Raw genomic sequence first — 6,684 nt, 5'->3', positions numbered from 1 at the left:
CTAGTCTCTATTTTATATTAGTTAAGAACTCATTTTTTTTTTCTTTTTTGCAGTTTTTGGCCGGGGCTGGGCTTGAACCCACCAACTCCGGCATATGGGATCAGCACCCTACTCCTTTGAGCCACAGGCGCTGCCTAAGAACTCATTATTAAAAAACAAACAAAAAGGAGCAGTATGAGAAGAGGCAAGAATGACCCCAGGACTGATCAAAGCCTACATGCCACTGCAATTCCAGCCCCCAGAGCCTATGTCCACTGCCGTTGCCTCCATGCGCAAGAGAAAGGTTGAAGGGGAAGCTAAAGGAGATAAAGCCCAGGTGAAGGACAAACCACGGAGAAGATCCACAAGGCCATCTGCTAACCCTGCTCCTACAAAGCCAGAGTCCAAGCCTAAAAAGGCCCCTGCAAAGAAGGGAGAGAAGGTACCCAAAGGGGAAAAGGGAAAAGCTGATGCTGCCAAGGAGGGGAATAACCCTGCAGAAAATGGAGATGCCAGCACAGACCAGGCACAGAAAGCTGCAGGTGCTGGAGATGCCAAATGAAGTATGTGCGTTTTTGATAACTGTGTACTTCTGGTGACTGTACAGTTTGAAATACTAGTTTTACCAAATTTTATAAAAATGCAGAATTTTCTTTTACTTCTTTTAAAGCTATATTGTTAGCACAGAGAACACGTCATTGCTGTTTTCTGGGGAAGGGCATATGTCACTAATAGAATGTCTCCAAAGCTAGATTGATGTGGGGAAAACACCTGTCCCTTCCAGTTCTGAGAGACCGACCTCTGCTTGTCTCTCATAGGCTTTTTGTTTGTTTTATTCCCTCATGACCCAAAGCCACAGTGGCACAAATGCCTTGCGGTATGGAAAAACTAAAGTTCATTTTTCTATCCTCTTCTCCTTCTCTTGTCCTCAGCACACTTCACTCCCTTAAATCTGGACACCTCTTGGGACCAATAATTGGTTACCACTATGTCAAGAAATGTCAACCTTCCAGTGACACCACTGTGATAACATTCCCTCAAAAAAGCAGCAGTTCTCTTTCTAGATTGTAGATCTTCAGATAATTCTGCCATTTTTATTTCATTTCCTGAAAGTTGGGCTCAACTCATGAAAAGCTGATGAACAACATTCTAAATGTGAAATGTCAACCTTCACAGAAAAAAGAAGGAAGGAAGGAAGGTAGGTTGGTTAGCTGGGCATAGTAGTGTGCACCTGTAGTCCTAGCTAGTCAGGAGACTGAGCCAGAAGAAGTGTTTAAACGCACACCAGTTTGACTTTGTAGTGAGCTATGATGATACCACTGCACACTAGCCTGAGAAACAGTGCAAGACCCTGTATCTAAAAAAAAAAAAAGTAAATAAAGTTTCATACGTCACACAAACACACATATGTTTGAATAAGAACTCACACACATTGGGCGGTGCCTGTGGCTCAAAGGAGTAGGGCACCAGCTCCATATACCAGATGTGGTGGGTTCAAACCCAGCCCTGGCCGAAAAAAAAAAAAAGGAATTTACACACAAAGCCTGTCATGCTATAACTACTGCTCTGTACCCTATTCTTTATACTTACTATACCATAGCAATCTTTATCAACCTATTTATTTTAATGGCCACAGTGTACTTTATTTAAAAGCACGTTCCTTTTATGGTACCTTAATCTCATCGAAACACATTGAGATAAGAATATAACAAAGTTGACCCCAGTGAGACTAAGTGACCCGTCCAAGGTCTCAGTGAGTTGAGATCTCAGGCCAATAGCAGACGCTGGGTTCCTTTTACTCCCTGTACCACAGCGCCTCCCAGTGGTGTCCAGATGACACTTTCTACCCATAGCATCAAGGCTGCCATTCCTCTTCCTGCAAATAATCCATCAGTTCTTAAGAAAGTTTTCATCTGAATTATGTAGACTATCCTATACCGTCTAAGATAAGGTATCTCTTTTATATAAAACTTCTCTATTTGTGAAATAATTATTATAACCATTGCATTAGGATTTAAAGTTCTAAATAGAACATTAAGTTGTTTATCTTTTTTTTAGAAACAGAGTCTCACTTTGTTGCCCTTGGTAGAATGCTGTGGCATCACAGCTCACAGCAACCTCCAGCTCTTGGGCTTAGGCGACTCTCTTGCGCCTGCCACAATGCCCAGCTATTTTTTTGTTGCAGTTTGGCCAGGCTGGGTTTGAACCCATCACCCTTGCACCCTTGGTATATAGGGCCGGGGCCCTACTCACTGAGCCACAGGCACCGCCCCTAAGTTGTGTATCTATTTTTTTTTTTTTTTGAAATAGAGCCTCAAGCTATCACCCTGGGTAGAGTGCCATAGCATCACAGCTCACAGCAACCTCAAACTCCTCGGTTTAAGCAATTCTCTTGCCTCAGCCTCCCAGGTAGCTGGGACTACAGGTGCCTGCCACAATGCCTGGCTATTTTTTGGTTGTAGTTGTCACTGTTGTTTGGCAGACCTGGGCTGGACTCGAACCCACAAGCTCTGGTATGTGGCTGGCCCCTTAGCCGTTTGAGCTACAGATGCCGAGCCTATATATCTTAATATCTAATATTCTAAGCCTTTCAGTGTGAAAAAAAGAAGATATAGATGCTAAGAGAAGTTATTTCATAAACTTTTAAGTCTGATTCACTGAGAATTTTCAAATGTTTTTGGTGGTTCTTAACCTTTTAGGGGGACATGAACCCTTTTGTTGAGAATCTGATGAAAGCTACCAATCATCTCCTGTAACAAGAGCATAGATACTCAAAATCTTGCTTTAAATCAGAGCATTCACAGAATTTCTAAAGGCCACCCAGAAGCCCCAGGCTAAAAAGCACTATAGTCATGATTTCATCTTTTGATTTTGCAACACCAGGTATATCTACATTTTCGGCAATGTCACTTTATGATTTAAATTCACTCTAACTTTCAACATATATGCCACATCTTCTCAGCCAGGTTGGCTATTTGGGGATATATCAGTATAAGTTTGATGATCACAGACAATCTGAAAGCCCTAAGATATTTTGTTTCAGATTTCTTTTTCTTTTGTAAGACAGAGTCTCACTCTGTTGCCTAGGCTAGAGTGCAGTGGCATCATCAAAACTCACTAAAGCCTCAAACTCCTGGCCTCAAGAAAGTCTCTTGCCTTAGCCTCCGAAGTAGCTGGGACTACAGAAAACATGCCCCATGCCTGGCTAATTAGGTTTTCTTAGAGACGGGATCTTGCTTATTGTCCAGGCTGGTCTTGAACTCCTGGCCTCAAGCAATCCTTCCACCTTGGCCTCCCAAAGTGCTGGGATTACAAGTGTGAGCCAGTATACCTGGCTTTTGTCTCATACATTTTTTAAATAATTAAATTTTCCATTGAAAATTTTGTTTAACCAAAAGGATATTGATTAAGACTTGACCTAAATTATACACAGATAACTTGACACTCAGTTGTTACTTACACTGAAAACAAAACCAAGAAAAACAAAACTCCAGGTTTTAGATATGGTGGGGAAGGGTGGAGGGGTTACAGGATTCATCACATCAATTAATCATTACTTTCAGAATTATAATGAACCTTACAGACAAAGTTTACCCTACTCAGATAGCTTTGAGGCAGACAGAAAACACTTCCAAAAGAAAATTCTTCCCTCTACCACCTTTCAAATCACCCACTCTAATTTGGGTATTCTTTTCTGAGATGTCTTAAGAATCACCTTACAAAGGTACAGGTCCCCACCAAAATGATGTCTGTACATCATTAAATAACAATAAAGTACTGTATCAAATTTTTTTCCATATAGTTAAAACTACCTATAATTGCCCCTTTTTGTCAGGTGACTATCCCACTTTCTAGTTCAAAGTCTGCTCTGAACAAGAGTTCAGTCAGCTGCCTAAAACATTAAAAGGCTATTTTCAAACACCAAAAGGCTGACTCTTCTTTTTCACTATTTAATGACAAAGTATAAAGAGGAAGAAAGGATAGTGGCAAATAACATCATTTTCTCACCTTTAAGACTTTCTCTGTCCTGTCCCCAACACCAACCCTCACCTTGTCTCTCAAAGAATAAACATCTTCAACATGAATCCCCCATCTACTATGTCACTGAGTGTTTAGAGTGAGAAATAGAGAATAGAGCCTAGCAAACTGGAAAGATGGGGACCCTGATGTGCAGGAGACTGGTTGTGCAAACTAGTCCAAACTAGTTGTCCAGACTAAAGCCAATCCTCAAAGACTCCAAACATCCTCCCTTCCAGTGTTAGTTAGTAGTAGGCATTAAAATAGGCAGTTTGAGTGAGGGGGAGGGAGATGGGGGTGGGCCTTTGGTTTTTGGTTTTGAGGGGAGTTTTGTCTTGGATCTGTTTCTCTGACTAGAAATACTTAGTCATTTGTTATTACTGTTTTTTATTATTAATTCAACAAAAACTTGGGAGCATAAGGACACAGGATTTACAGCAGGGGTCCTCAAACTTTTTAAACAGGGGGCCTGTTCACTGTCCCTCAGACCATTGGAGTGTACCTGAGTCACTCTGAAATTACATTTAGCTTTTAAAGGAATGTTGTTTAGCTTGCTAGGAAGCCTGTGGTGATGCAAGTTCCACCTTTCTTTGATTTCTAGGCTTGAAACAAGTTCCAAAATCACACTCTCCCCCTCATAGAGGCCACATTCTCAGCAAAATGTTTTAACTAATTAAAGAGCACAGAAAGCCTTTCTCCCTCTCTGGCTGCTAGTAGCCAGCAGGTTTAATCAGTGTGTCTGCCCCATACAAATGCACCACTATAGGCTTTTAGAAGGTCACTCAAGAAAATATATATAAGAAAAATTGTTATAGCTCTATGAGGAACTGGCTCACTGGGAAACTTTTGATTACCTAGCAATATGCACTTGTCCTTGGCTAACAAATGTCCTCACTTTTTAACATATATGCCTGAACTCAGCACTTTTCTATCCTAAACTCTACTGTCTTTTAATTCCCTTGACAGCTAGCATGTATTCAAGGGTTCTTGAAGGTTGTATGTGGCAATGTTCTGGGAAATGTGAACTGTAGTACTACCATCTATTTCCCAGACAGGGATGTGGCTCTTTGTGTGAGAGGTCAGGCATGGGTTTCTTTTTTTTGTTTGTTTAGTCTCACTATGTCACCCTCAGTAGGGTGAGGTGGCGTCACAGCTCACAGCAACCTCAGACTCCTGGACTCAAGTGATTCTCTTGCCTTAGCCTCCCAAGTAGCTGTGACTATAGGCGCCCACCACAACACCCAGCTATTTTTTATTGTACTTGTCATTGTTGTTTAGCTGGACCAGGCCAGGTTCAAACTCACCAACTTTGGTGTATGTGGCTGGCGCCATAATCACTGTGCTATGGGTGCCAAGCCCAGGCTTGGGTTTCTAAGAAGGCAGACCCAAATTCCAGAGACAAACATTTCAGCAGTTACTACATTCTTTGCATGCTGCCAGGAGTTGTGCTCCTCGTCCCCTATACATAAAACAAATCTATCATTTATGGTCTATAGAGGGGGAAGAGAACCTCATTATTGATTGAGCCTTTGCTATATGTAAGGCACTACATTAGTTACTTTGCACACATTTTCTCAATATGGTCCAATTTTTCTCAATTTCTACAAGTCTGGGGAGAAGGAAGTATTATTAACCCTATTTTTTTCAGGTGAGAACACAAGTCTACAGAAGTTAAATCACTTTACTAAGGTGCTAGTCATTAGGTAGTGGAGCCAAGATTATTTGACTTTCTGATTTAGAAGATTCACATGTTGGGTGTCCTAAAATCTGTAGGTGAGGTACTGCTTTAACATATGCATAGCAAATAGGAAAAAAGGAAAAACATTCTTTCCAAGAAATATTACTCAAGAATATAACCCCAAAGAGAATCTATATGATCTTCTCTGAAACAAAAACATAAAGAAAAAAGAATTGGACTTGGCATCTTCTCCTCTCCTCTCAGACTGTCCTAACGCCGCGCATTTCCCATAGCCCAGGTCTATTCCTGCCTCTCCTATAATGGCTTCTCTCTAGAGTGCTCTTCAGCAGAACACTCAACCCTAGATATCAGTACCATCTATCAGGCACTTATCACAATATACTGCTTTGAATTTCTAGTTTCCTCTCTTTCAACTTCCCTTCCAAACTCCCAGTTACTTCATGGAAATTTTAATGAGCAGAGAAATGCAAGGAGAGGGGGAGTTAAAATCCCATTCCACAGATGGGATCATCAGCTGCTGAGATATCCAGAGTTGACTCTACTCCAGCAGAAATATTGTGACTTCACTGTGCTCCTCCTGCAGAGAAGTGGAAGCCAGAAACAGATCCTCCCAAATCCCAATCCTTTAGGAGTGAATGTACTGAGGTACTTACTCAGCATTTAAGGAGCAGGAGACAAGGAAGCCTGTAGCCAGCTCCAATGTATGACAAGCTCTGGCCACAAAATTAAGTTAGGTCAATCGTGAGTATCTTTCAAAAATATTTCCTCAGGGCGGTGCCTGTGGCTCAGTGGGTAGGGCGCTGGCCCCATATACTAAGGGTGGCAGGTTTGAACCAGGCCCCAGCCAGCTAAAACAGCAACAACAACAACAAAAAGGAGGGTGGTGGTGGCGTCTGTGGCTCTAAGGAGTAGGGCGCCAGCCCCATATGGCAGAGGTGATGGGTTCAAACCTAGCCCCAGCCAAAAAAAACTGCCAAAAAAAAAAAAAA

At 41.7% G+C, this 6,684-nt stretch overlaps 1 pseudogene; it reads left to right on the top strand.

The window, feature by feature from the left end:
* The first annotated feature begins 268 nt into the window (after positions 1-268).
* Positions 269-541, top strand: LOC100953139 (annotated as a pseudogene).
* The last annotated feature ends 6,143 nt before the right edge of the window (positions 542-6,684 follow it).

The sequence above is a fragment of the Otolemur garnettii genome, unplaced genomic scaffold (genome assembly GCF_000181295.1).
Source record: "Otolemur garnettii isolate 467f Iridium unplaced genomic scaffold, OtoGar3 scaffold00032, whole genome shotgun sequence".
NCBI lineage: Eukaryota > Metazoa > Chordata > Mammalia > Primates > Galagidae > Otolemur > Otolemur garnettii.
Note: the sequence above shows the minus strand (reverse complement) of the source record. Positions and strands in the feature narration are given on the sequence as shown.